We start from the raw sequence: 14468 nt of genomic DNA on the forward strand, positions 1-14468 counted from the left end.
AAGGTATTGTATTCTTTGACCTGGCCCCATGGAACTGTTAACAAATCCAAATTAAACTTTTTTTTTTTTAATTGTTATTGCTAATTGAAAATATCAGCCATAAAACCTTCCTTAGAAAAGGAGTGAAAAATTTAGGTTTCCTCCCTTTCCATTGCTAGTACTTGAACCATGGGGCAGCAATGTCATATTCTCCAGGAACACCTTATTGCAGCCTTTCAGTACTTAAAGGGTGCTTGTAAGAAAGACAGAGAAAGACTTTTTACAGGGGCCTGTAGTCACAGGACAAGGGACAGTTTTAAACTGAAAGATGGTACATTTAGATTGGCTATAAAGAAGACTTTTTTCATGATGAGGGTGGTAAGACTCAAAGAGGTTGCCATGAGAATTTGTGGGTGCCCCATCATTGGAATTCTTCAAGGTCAGGTAGGATCGTACTCTGAGTAACCTGATCTAGTGAAAGATGTCCCTGCCTATGGCAGAGGGGTTGGACTTAGATGATCTTTAAAGGTTCCTTCCAACCCAAACCATTCTATGATTCTTCCTTGATCAGTCAGATTTTTTTGCCCAAATAAGTTGTTTTCATCCTTTCTATCCCAAAGTGGTAACACTCCAACATGAGAGACGAAATGGTATTTCATCTGTAAAGCTGTTTTATTAAAAGCAGATTTAGCTGACATTGTCATTGTTGTTTTTTCATCTATGGGGTTAGCGTTCACACTACTGACAAGCTTAGTGCTTAAGGACAACTAGTTGTCCCTTCACTAAATTTACAGATTCTGAAATGGGTTAGTTAGCACTTAACTGTATAGGCTAAGAGAACAGTGGGAACTGCAACATCCGAAGTTCTTTGGATGACAAAAATTGATATTGGCATTTATCACCTCTCTATTCTCAGTTACCTCAGTAGTCTTTGCAACCACCTTAAGCATAATACTAAGGTTTGGCAGTGGCCACGTATGTGGTAGATAAAGATTGTGATTAGAATAATTATTGTTTACAGTTTTGTCCTCTGTTTAAGGGGTTAATATTCTTAATATTCTTATTTTAAACTGTTACCTCACTACTGTTATTTTCCAAACTGTGCTTTTTGTGACATATTTAGTCTTGGTCAATGGCATTATATAGAACTAAGGAAGGCATAAAAATGTCCTTTAAACTTTCTGGTTTTATCTATTTTTCTGCAATTTTAAGAATATTTCTGAAGATATTTATTAAAATAAATTGGCCAATGTTGTAGATTACTTTGACAAGTGTTATTATTGCAGGGGAAAATAAAATATTAAAAAGTAAAATGCAGAATACCAACTACAACTTTTCTCTTTTGTTTATAATAAATTTAATCTTCTATGTTTACAGAACTTATTTGAAATAAATGGTGTAAGGTCTAAAATACTAATTACTTTTATGTATCATAAGTAGTTTCCCTTATAGTTTTCATGAGAAAGGGAAGACTATGAAAGATACTTGTTTCTAGGAAATATTTTGTCATCAGTGTGTTTTTATTTTTCAATGCTTGAAGAGATTTTTGTTTTATTATCAGTGAAAACCTTGTTCATATGCTAAAGATGTAGGCTTTTTCTCAGAAGCTTAATCTCTGTGTTATTGTGTGGAACAGTTGTATCTTTGGTTTTCCAGTCACTAGCAGTAGAAAGTTTGGTTGTAGGCAAGCAAACACATAGCTGTTACTTGAAAAGTTTGAATCATATTTGACATGAAATATTACCTTATATATTACACATATAGTGATCAATATATTTATGACCCTTTTTGTATAATTTTACAAAATTCTGACATTTCAATTGTCAGAAAAAAAGATGTAGAAATATTTTAAAATAACTTGAAATATACGTTGCGTTCATTAAGGCTTGACCTATGGTAATAAACTGCGGAGGACCTGGTCCTAGATCCGAGTACATATCTGTCAAATTTGTTAATTGTTAACACAGCCTCAGATGTGGTTTTAAGCAATTCTAATTATTCTCCCAGTAAGGACCAAATATGTTTCAGAACTTAGCAGATGTGGAAAGCATTCCTCATTGGAATTTAGAAATGATCACCCTGTTTTCAGAGCAAGAAACTTCAGACATATTAGTCCTACGGGTGACTGAACATGGAAGAGTAATTCCCACCTCTACAGGTATGTTAAAAAAAAAAAAAAAAAAAAAAAAAAGAATCTCCTTTCAGCCTTTGTAATTTCTCTAACATATAGAAGGAAACAAAATAAGATCATACTGATTATGTTCTTCATGATTTATTTTTGGATTCTGATATTAGCCCAGATACTGAGGGACTGGTTTTTGGATGATAAGTTTTCTCTTAGATCTGTGCATCTCTAATTTTACATTTAAATTAAGAATTTAAGCTCCAGCTTTGTAAGAAAATCTGTCTTTATGATGGAGATTCCAGGAAGTGCTAATTTTTCTGTTGTTATTTTCTCCTTTGATAATAGAAAGTTTTTAGCAGTATGTGCTAAAGGATGTCTTCAGGAATCCCAGCTCCCAGAGTCCAGGGGAAAGGTTGGAGCAAGGGATATGATAAACCCTTGGTAGGTACATCCTGGGAGTCCTGGTAGACACCAAGTTGAACATTAGACATATGCTCTTGCTGCAAAGAAAGCTAATGGTATCCTGGGCTGCATTAGGCAAAGCATTGCCAGCAGGTTGAGGGAGGTGATCCTTCTCCTCTACTCAGTGCTTATGAGGCCACACATGGAGTACTGGGTCCAGGTCTGGGCTCCTCAGTACAAGAGAGACATCGATAGGCTGGAGTTAGTTCAATGAAGCGCCACAAAGATGATGAAGGGTCTCACCATCTGTCATACGAGGAAAGGCTGAGAGAGCTGGGACTGTTTACCCTAGAGAAGAGACGGCTCAAGGGGGGGATCTCATCAATGTATATAAATACCTGAGGGGAGAGTGCAAAGAGGACAGAGCCAGGCTCTTTTCAGTGGTGCCCAGTGACAGAACCAGAGGCAATGGGCGCAGACTGAAGCACAGGAGGTTCCATCTGAACATCAGGAAACACTTTTTTTACTGTGACAGTGATGGAGCACTGAAACAGGTTTCCCAGGGAGGTTATGGAGTGTCCATCCTTGGAAGTACTCAAAATCCATCTAGACATGATCCTGGGCAACTGGATCTAAATGGTCTTCCCTGAGCAGGGGGGTAGATCAGATGACCTCTGGAGGTCCCTTCCAACCTCAACTGTTCTGTGATTCTGTGATGTTGTTTCCACTTTTTTTGGTTCTAAAACCATTTCAGTTCTGTAGGTATAGTATGTCAGTGTTTACAATAGGCAAATATCTTTTTGGACCTGTCTACACTTCTGACTAAACCTCTGGAAAAACTAGAAGCTGTTTCCCCACCAGGTCTTTGGGAATCTACTCCTGTTTGTCTTCTTTAGTTTAAACACAGAAGCAGTGAATATTCTAAAAACCAAACCAAGACAAAACAAAACAAACAAAAAAACAACAGCAAAGGCACTATGTTACTCTATGATCCTGTTGTTACCCAGCAGTAGTATAGTGTTAATGATAATTACCTAATAAATAATGAATTAGTATTACACTCCACTGCAATTCCACGCCCCCCATGCACCTCACCCACTGAAGGAATGAATTATATGGAAAATGCTAATTATGTTACTTAATATACTTTTGAAAGCTGCATTGCTAGTATTTAGTCTGTGATATGTAGATGCAGATAATGTACCTGGAAAAAGTAGAGAAAGGAAGAGATCAAATAATGAGACAGAAGTGAAACTGCTTCAGTGTGCCATGATTTTCTCCAAAAGCTGTAGGCTTTCCCAAACTGAAAAAAAGGCTGTCAAAGACTATATTGATTTGATACTTCAAAAGGCTATGGAGTGCATTCAGTGCAAGTAAGAAGTCTGCCAGGGGATTTGTAGGATGGAATATTTTCCATTAATTAAGTATACAGTCACTCATAAGCTACTAGAAATTTAGCTGGACATGAATTAGTTCCTGAATGCATTTACTTAATTAAATCTTGTTCGGTGTTACTTCCCCATAGAATCACTAATTTCGGTTCAGCTAGGGGTTAAGATGATTTAGTATTATAAGAAACATCTAAAAGAAAATAATTCTTTCTGATTTTAGAGGTACAGTGCATTATTTTTTTTTAAGAGACTGCCAAATTTTAAACAGAAACAGGGAAAATACAAAATTTAAGAAGGAGTAATAGATTCTCAGGACCATGCCAGCCTTAGCATTTGAGAACAGTGTCTAGACATGAGAGAATGTCAGTGTCACAATAAAACCAGGATGAAAAGTAAATCAATAAAGTCTATCCTTAAGCATTTGTATAAAAATATTCCAAGGGGAAAGCAAAACTGGGTAGATTTGATCTATCCTGAATTTATCAATAGAATTTTATGAGGAAACCTCACATTGCCTTAAATACCTACATATACCTCAACTGCCTAAAGATATGTATTAGAATATAATTGTCATCCTGCTGGGTAAAATTTTTTCCATCTCTGTTTGTGAATGATAAATAGGAATCTTTAGATAAATCAGATATTTACTGCTTAAGTGGAATTCCTCCTGAGGGAGAGGAGATACCACACTTGTAGTTGCAACTAAGAATATACCTATTTTCATACATACAGAGATTAAGACAAACTAAAAAAGACAAACTTTAAAAAATTTGACAGATCCAGAGTTGAAGGAATACCAGGCACTTCAGTAGTGTTAACTATAACATTTCAAGATTCCTTGCAAGATTTTCTAAATATTGTTCTGCTATAAGCCTGGGAAGACCAACAGAAAATATTAAAGAGCTTTATGTTTGAGTTACTCCAGGTTTTGGTCAAAAGACAGAAGAGTGGGAAAAATCTCCCATTTTAATTATTATTTTTTTTTAAATTTTACTTTATACACAGAAACAACAACAACAACAACAACAACAACAATAAAGCGGGCCACCAAAGGGTTCTGTCTAACTTACCCCCAGTGCCCTGCAGCATTATGATCACTCAGTTGCCTGGTGTATTTTCTGTCCAAAAAGTGCCATGATCTCCTTCTGAGATCTTGTTTCCTAGGTTTCCCTCTTGAGGAACAAAACTGTAAAACAAGGAAAATCTTATGTATTTCTGAGTTGCAAGATACAGATTGGAAGGTAGCTGGAGTACTCCACTGGGCAAAGGAATGCAGATGTTCTCACATGGTCATTAGTTCAGGCATAGTCTCTCTAATTCATGCTCAATAAATAGTACGAAATTTCTGAAGAATAGTATAAACAGTCTGAAGAATGTTGGTATTAAGATGTACTGATGATCTTCATTCACTAAATTAAACAAGTAGGTCCATGAGCGCTGGATCTTATAAAAGCCTGGTTTCCACTGACTTTTATTTGTAGCTTAGTGACTTTGGTTTCTAAGTATATATGAGGTGTGAATGAAGCTTTTTTTTTAATTTCTGGAACTCATTTATTGAGTTCCTCACCACAACAAAATGTCGTATGTTATTAGGTGTAAGAACGTTAGCTTTTTTCACAGCTAGAACATTAACCTGGGTCACTTTATTCACCCTATTGTTTTAATTGTCTTTTATGCTTCTGAAGGCAGCCAATATTGCATAAGCAGATAAAACCTTTTTCACAGGATTCCTTGCAAAAACAAACTAATAAAATTAGCTGGAGTTACAGCTGCCTGTTACAATAGGTTAACATAAGTGTGTGGAAATTTTAGTAACTGTTGAATTTTCCTTATGATTTGCATGTATATGAATGGATTTATGTGTGCATATTAAGACCTTTCTGCATGCCAGAAAGCCTTCAATGTCACTAGCAGTTACTGGAAGACTTTTCTGTCAGCCTGACTTGTGTAATACAAACTCTCCAAGGGAATGTGCTGTTTTAGCATTAGAACATTGAGAGTGTGCTGCAGAGTTAAGGTACTGACTGCTTAAGGTGACCCAAGGACTGATTTACAGTCTCAGAATACTCTTATGAAGACTAGAATGTCATGTTACCATTAGGGTTGCTGAACCACAAAAAAATTAAAAATATATTAAGATCATGTGTACATGTAATGCTTTATTAATAACTCTCAAAATAGTCAAAACTGATATAAATACTTGTAAGAGACAAGTGGTGCAGAAATGAGAGAAAATCTGCTTAATGTATTTACAGGAAATAAGTACTTACCAGATATCTCTCAGTCTTCCTTGTTTTAATGACTTACTGTGTTCCTCCTAATGAGGTAGCAAATGGGATTTCCATCTACATGTCCCAGTTTTAACTATTTGTTAATATTTATCAGTAAAATCATTCACAGGAATCTTTCTTGAAGAGCTGCTGTCATGGAACACATTCAGGATCACTTCTCAGAGTGTGCGTTCAAATAGAATTGAATCTTAAATCATAACCTTTCTCCCATTATTTTTGGAAGAGTCTGTTAATTTCTTACAGCCTATACCCCTTTGAATTCTTCTAGTGGGTCACAAAAATGTAGTCTTTCATCTAAAATTTCCTCTATTCTCTTCTTGGAGATATCTTGGAGATAGTTGTGCCACATTCTTATCTAAAGTAGATGTTACTTTACATCTTTAGGAAAGAAGATGTCTTTTTGTTAGAACATGAAGTGCAGTCACCTGTACTTAAATGGCTAATAAGTAACCCTGTATTTCAGTGAGGTGTAAAACAGGTTTTTTCCCTTTGGTGACTGCTTGCTGTGTTTCAGTATGAAATATACCTTGCACTGAACTACATGGTAGAGCAAACTATATATTTTCTATATAAACTAAATAATGTACTTGTTACTAGTTCATAACTAGCTTCTGACCAAGAATTACTAAACAAAATGGGGCCAGAGACTACTCTTTGGCCACAAGTTAAGTGGCACATTCTGGCCATATTTACACTATAAAAGCTCTGGCCATGGGTCTTTCCTGTGGCTCCTTTGGTGCTCTCCAGCCCTAATATGTAGCATTGTTTGACACACTTTTTTCCCCAACTCAAAGTGTATGAGATAGAAGTGAAGATTCTGCTTGCCAGGATGGTGTTTACACAGCATGAAATTTTTGATGTGTGTTGTATTTCTTTAGGATGTGGCATTAAAATACGTGGAGGTGGTTGTAACAGTGTTAGAGCACTGTATGGGATAGAGTAGCCAAAGCTGGTGCAGTGTTAGAAATAGCCCCTCTCCAGGGCTACCCTTTGAACCACCATCTCAGAAGCCTTAGTGCCACAGGCTACATGTGCCAAGGAGCTTTCTAGCACTTAAAAAAAATATGAAAAATCATTGACCTAGTAATTAAGATTTTCCACTAGCTCTGTGTTATTTAGCAGACTGGACAGAGCCACTGTTGACAGACAAAAATGTGAATTAACCGCTCTGGGATTATAATTGGAATGTTATGACTGATCCCCAAACTCTTGCTTGTGAGTATACAATAATGCTGACTATAGGTGAAGTCTTGACCTGATAATGTTTTGGGAGTGGGTCACTTACTGTTTTACACAGGAAAAAAAATAAAATGGAGACATTCAAACATGAAACCAAAATAATAATAATAATAATAATAATAATAATAATAATAATAATAATAATGGAATATATTAGATTTCTTATCTAGGCTTTTATTTTTGTTGAAGGTATTTCTTTGCAGGGCATCAATCTCTTGCTATATAACGTGTTACCACAATGCAGCTGGCATCATCATTATAGCTGTAAATAACTATTACAGAGTTTCTGGATTTTGAACTGTGTAGAAAACAAGATTGCAATCTATTCCATTATTATTTTTAGAAATCTTCTGGAGAATTGGAAGCAATACTTCATGATGAAAATTGTACAAATATTCTTGTCAATAACCTTAGTGCTTTTTAAAACCCATACTTCTGGAAGGTTTAACGCAGTAATTTGAGTTTTATAAAGATTTTTAGATAAAGTTTTTCCTTTTTTGTCTCCATGTTAAAAGAAACACTCGAATCTTTTTTCTGAAACAGTATTAATAGAGATAAGGAATCAGTTGTAACAGGGTTTTCTTTTTCTTAGTAGGTAATTGTAACAGTAGTAGGAAACCAGATTTTCAGAAGTTGGTCTGAGGTAATTGTCCAAAGGTTGGGCGCTTGTATCTCAGCGGTTCTTTTTTTAATAGGGCATTAAGTGATTGACAATGAGGATTGCATTTCTTGTCACAGCAAACTAATATCCTTTTTTTTTCTTTCCTTTTCTTTTTTTTTACAACTGTAATGCTTCTATAGCTTGCTTCTAGCCCAGTATTCTTGTTGCACTTCTTGAAAAATTCATTAACTGTAAGAATGGGGTGAAAAAATCAAAACGTGAATCATGTCGTGACAGATCAATGCATGCCCTTACAACAAAGGGAGGCTATTACAGGGTATCTTGCTCACTGTTTTCCAGATATTCTCTGCATGGTGTAGCTTGCTGCAAGAGGGCAAAAAGTCTATTTGTTTTATCCTGTTTGCTAAAACATGGATCAGAGTAATCTCTTTGGAGTAAGATGATATTCTGCCTTCCATGAAAGTAAATGACATGCCTAGAGAAGAGAATATTGAAGAGTGCATGCAATGAGAGATACTTTAAACATGGAGAGTTCAGAATGAGAAGAGATGAAGATGGAGAACATGGAATAGAAAGATATGAAAATATATAAGAAGGAGGAAGATAATACAGTTTTTCCTAGGGACTTAATTTAATGAAGTGTCTTACAACCTAGGAAGCCTTAAGAAGTGCTGGATGAAAAGCAAAATTAAAGAAAACCCCCTCTTTCCTTTTTTCCAGAAGGATGCCAAAGACAGCAGAAATTTGCCCACAAAATAATTTCTTTCAGTATGGCTATTTTATAAAGCAGGAGTTGCAAAACAGAGCTAAAGTTTTATTAAGCTGTTTAGTAGCATAAACATCAGGGAGCTGTGTCTCAATTAAACAAAGAGGGTGCAAGAGTTGGTTCAGTCTGTTTCAGAAGAACCAGCTCTAAAACCAGTCAATTCTTACACTACACATAAAAAGAACCCCAAAACTTCTCACTGCTGCTATAGGGGTTTTTTTTCAGAAGCATATCTCTTGTGCTGTATTCCAGTTAGCTGCTTCATCTCTTTTTACCTGTCTTAGACTGATTCCTGACCCATGTTACCTGGTATGTGTACCTCTCTTCAGGACTAACTTTTATTGTTCTGGAAGTGTATGCCTCTATCCATGGGGACCTTGGCAGACTGAAGGAGTGGACATATGTGAACCTCATGAAGTTCAACAAGGCCAAGGCACCTGGGTCGCAGCAATCCCCAATATCAGTAGAGACTGGGAGATGAATGGATTGAAAGCAGCCCTGCAGAGAAGCACTTGGGGATATCCGTGGATGAAAAATTGGACATGAGATGGCAATGTGCACTTGCAGCCCAGAAATCCAATTGTATCCTGGACTGCATCAAAAGAAGCATGGCCAGCAGGTCGAGGGAGGTGATTCTCCGCACCTACTCCACTCTTGTGAGAACCCACCTGGAGTGCTGCATTCAGCTCAGTGAGCCTCAGCACAAGAAAGACATGGACCTGTTCGAGAGGGTCCAGAGGAGGGCCATGGAAATTGTCAGAGGGCTGAAGCACCTCTCCTCTGAAGAAAGGCTGAAAGAGTTGGGGTTGTCTAGCCTGGAGAAGAGAAGGCTCTAGGGAGATCTTACTGTGGCCTTTCAATACTTAAAGGGGGCTTATAAGAAAGACAGAGAAAGAGTTTTTACCAGGGCCTGTAGTGACAGGACAAGGGGCAAAGATTTGAAACTGAAAGAGGGTAGATTTAGATTAGACATAAGGGAGAAGATTTTTTTTTGATGTGGGTGATGAGACACTGGAACAGGTTGCCCAGAGAAGTTGTGGATGACCCATCCCTGGTAGTGTTCAAGGTCAGGTAGGATGGGACTTTGAGCATCCTGATCTAGTGAAAGACATCATGGCAGAGGGGTTGGACTAGATGATCTTTAAGGTCCCTTCCAACCCAAACCATTCCATGATTCTATGGTTCTATGTTTCTATGATTCTATTTTGTAAAGAAAAAGATACTTTTATTCCTCTATTGAAATTTTACCTTTCCCCTCTAATTACTTTCTGTAATGCTTGCCTAAGAAGGGTTTGAACTGACGAGTTTGTTTCCATTTGAAATCATAAAGTGTAAAAGTGTATTTGGGACAGTTAAAATACAGATACTCCTCACACAAGATTTTTTTTTGTGTAAGCAGACAGCAAAACTGTTATTCCACACCCAAAACATCCCCAAAGCATCTATATTAGCTTTTGTTGTCATTGACATTCACCACACAAACGGGCTGACTCATCTATTATTGTCAGTAATAGATGCGTGTCACTCACTGTCACAATCCCATAAAGAATTTGTATCTTGTATACAGTTTTAATATAGATAAAAGCTCCCTTTAGGAGTTTTGTAACTATTTAAACCTGGGGAATAAATTTGTGTGGAAACACTTTTTACCCTCCTAGACATGTTTTTGGCTATCCATGAAGAAAATAATTTTGACCCTGGTGTTATTCTGATCTCTAACCATAATAAAGCATCTATTTTGGTCATGACATTTCAAGGTAAGTCCAATCTCTTGGCACTTTCAGAAGAGATTGCCTCCCAACAACCAGTAAATGTGTTCACAGAAAATATTTCTATAGCTTACCTACCAAATAGATGAACTGGAATTCACACAGTTATGTTTCATGAGTGTGTGTTCACGGAACCTGTTAAATGTCTTACTCATCCAGCCTAAGTAACAGTCTTGCAGTTGCATAGAAAACAGTTTTCCTTGCCACATAAAAATCTAGTTGTGGTACACAATCAATAATAGAAGTTATAGAAAGCAGTACTGTTTCTAAAACTTGATATGCTGTTCCACTAACATAATGTATTAAAGTTACATCAATTCCATTTTATTGGTTTCCTTGTGCAGAAAATTACTTGCTCACACTGCCATTACATCTTATCTAAGAATTCAAAAAAACTGCTCAATGAATATGTGCAACTGTGTTTACTTAGATGCAAATGCATTGCCTCAATTTAAAGCATAATCACTGTACAATGCTACTTTTACAGTACAAGACAATACTGTAACATAAATTTTCTAGTATATGTGAATATACATTTCCTAGGGAAGTGTTGTAGTTTAACCCCAGCCAGCAACTAAGCACCACGCAGCCGCTCACTCACTCCCCCCCCCTCCAGTGGGATAGGGGAGAAAATTGGGAAAAGAAGTAAAACCCGTGGGTTGAGATAAGAACAGTATAATAGAACAGAAAAGAAGAAACTAATAATGATAACTATAACCCTAAAAAAATGACAGCAGCAATAATAAAAGGATTGGAATGTACAAATGATGTGCAGTACAATTGCTCACTACCTGCCAACTGACACCCAGCCAGTCCCCGAGTGGTGATCCCCTGCCCCCACCTCCCAGTTCCTATACTAGATGGGACATCCCATGGTATGGAATACCCTGTTGGCCACTTTGGGTCAGGTGCCTTGGCTGTGTCCTGTGCCAACTTCTTGTGCCCCTCCAGCTTTCTTGCTGGCTGGGCACGAGAAGCTGAAAAATCCTTGACTTTAGTGTAAACACTACTTAGCAACAACTGAAAACATCAGTGTTATCAACATTCTTCTCATACTGAACTCAAAACATAGCACTGTACCAGCTACTAGGAAGACAGTTAACTCTATCCCACCTGAAACCGGGACACAGTTCTAAGATGGATCCAACATATATATGCTATGCTTACAATCCAAGTACATCAGAAACAAGAGGAACAGAAGGCTAGATGTGCTGTCCTTTGGTATGGGACCTCCAGAAGTACTAACCTTCTTTTCTTACATTAAGTAATTTTCATATCATTATTTAACAATATATGGTATATAGGATCCTTAGTAAGGTAGGAATACTGTAATCTACTAGTTACTGTACCTTCAACAACATGTACCTCAGAGTTATGTTTACTAAATCTCATATTTTGCCATCAAAAGAAACTACTAGTTTATAACATTCTGACTTGCATATTCACACTGCCTTATGTAAACTGTGTCTTGCTAACTTCTTTTGTTACAAATACTGATTTTTTTTTTGTTTGTGGAATTAAAACAGAAGAAAAATCTAACTTAAATTGATTTAATGACTTGTCCTCTTGTAGCATACCCTGTTCTCTAGTTAGGGGAAAACCAGTAACATATACTTCCCATTTGTTCCTAGAAAAAGTTAAACTTTTCTTCATTTTTTCAAACATATTATGTTCTGGAATACTTACTTTTCCTTTAATCGTGATCTAGCCAGACAATACTTAAGACAACAGTACATATCAGAACTTCCTGAGCATGGATTCTTCTAGTTAGTTATATCAGAACTTGCTATGTTCCATCTGAATAGTGGCAGAATTGTAAGTAGTTGATTATAACCAAAGAGAGAATGAAATGAGATTCTCCCTTTCAGGTAGATTAAAGCAAGTTGATTAAAGTAATATACTCATATGTGGTAAAAAAGAGACATAGCATTCTGTATTCAGGAGTTGTCGGGCATTTAGAACTGTGTTATTTCATTAATTAATTAATCAGGTAAATATTAAGTATCATCAAAGTTAAAATTTATCATCTAACTCTACAGATAAAAAGTCTTTTAGTAGAAGCATGCTTTCCGTTAGAACTTATCAAATGTTTCTCTGAAAAGTGTTAACATGCAGTCCCCTGTTTTCTTGCTGTGTCACCCATGTGAGAACATGTTAGTTTATGATTGACAATGCTTAGTTATTCGGAGAGATTCAGAAAGATGAGAATGAATACCTTCCCTAAATTTGTTTACATAAGTCTATCAGCCCGTAGCATGCTAATACTATTTCAAGTAGGCATCTACACTATATTTAGATTCTTACAGGGTATGCTCTTTCTTTTCAATTAGAAGAGTTTGAAGGTTGCCTTTGATTTGCTTCTTTACGACCGTGTTAAAAAATGGAACATTAGATACTGGTTTGTACACGGTTAGAACTAATTTATGCAGTGTGAGTTTCTTCAGAGGTAACTGAACTATTACATGCTTGGTTTTATCTTCTTTGTTGATGTTGTTCTCTTTCTCAGCTAGGATGTCAGAGGATGCAACAATCAAACAGAAAGTTTGTGAAGACCCATAACTGACCAAAATGTATTAATAACTGTGCACTGAGATATAATTCCTGTCTATATTTAAACTGTTATGGCTACAGCAATGACTATAACTGCCGATAGCAATTCTCACAACAGAAAAATATTAGGAAAAAACTTAAAAGGATGTAAATGAGCTAGGACAAATCACTATGCATATAGTCAGCCTATGAAATCTGATCTTAAAATAGAGTGGATGTTGTTACAAAAATGGTGTGATCTGCTCAAACAAGAGACAAAAAGCTATTCAGATTTATTCTGTGAATACCCAGCCAACTTTTGAAATGCAGCTACACACACACACACTAAATCCAATTTAAGAAAAGAAAAAAAAAGGGAAAAAAAAATGGAATTTATTTATCAATGCATGTGCAGTGACCACTTTAATATATTGTTGTTTAAATGAACAAAAAGTTGAACACGACAATTAATTTTTTACTATTTTATATAGCTTTATGTTGTAAAATTTCCCAGTGAAAACACTGACAGCACTCAGGAAAACTATGATAGCTGAGGCACACAGGAAAGTGAAAATTATTCCCTTACAGTAAAAGCTATCTAGCATCTCACAGGCAGGCCTTAAGCTAGCTAAACAGGAGAACAGCAAGCACTACACCTGAAAGTGCAAAAGGTGATACACCATTGCTATAACAAATGATCTAGTTTTAAAAGCACTTTCAAAGACAAATATGTTTTTTCTTTCTCCTTACTTCCTGTGTTTGGACAACAGATATCTGAAGGCTTGCTCAGACCTGAAAAATAGATGTCTCTTAAAAACCATGTATTTCAAAATGTACAACTTATAAGGCATAATTTTGGATCTTTTGTTCCATAGCTTTTTAAAAAAAAGCTATTTGAAATATCCCTGATATTTCAGCTAGGTGTTGCTTATTTAAATGCTTTGTCTCAGACCCAGGTCAAATATGACTGTGATGGGTTGACTCTGGCTGGATGCCAGGTGCCCACCAAAGCCGTTCTATCACTCCCCCATCCTCAGCTGGACAGGGGAGAGAGAAATATAACAAAAACTTGCAGGTCGAGATAAGGACAGGAGAGATCATTCACTAATTACCGTCACGGGCAAAACAGACTCAGCTTAGGGAAAATTAGCTCAATTTATTACAGATCAGCCAGAGTAAGGTAATGAGAAAATAAAACGAAATCTCAGAACACCTTCCCACCACCCCTCCCTTCTTCCCGGGCACAACTTCACTCCCGGATTTCTCCACCAAGCCCCCCCAGCGGCACAAGGGGGACAGGGATGGGGTTTACGGTCATCACACGTTATTTTCTGCTGCTTCACCTCCTCAGGGTG

Source organism: Buteo buteo, chromosome 14 (genome assembly GCF_964188355.1).
Source record: "Buteo buteo chromosome 14, bButBut1.hap1.1, whole genome shotgun sequence".
Taxonomy (NCBI): domain Eukaryota; kingdom Metazoa; phylum Chordata; class Aves; order Accipitriformes; family Accipitridae; genus Buteo; species Buteo buteo.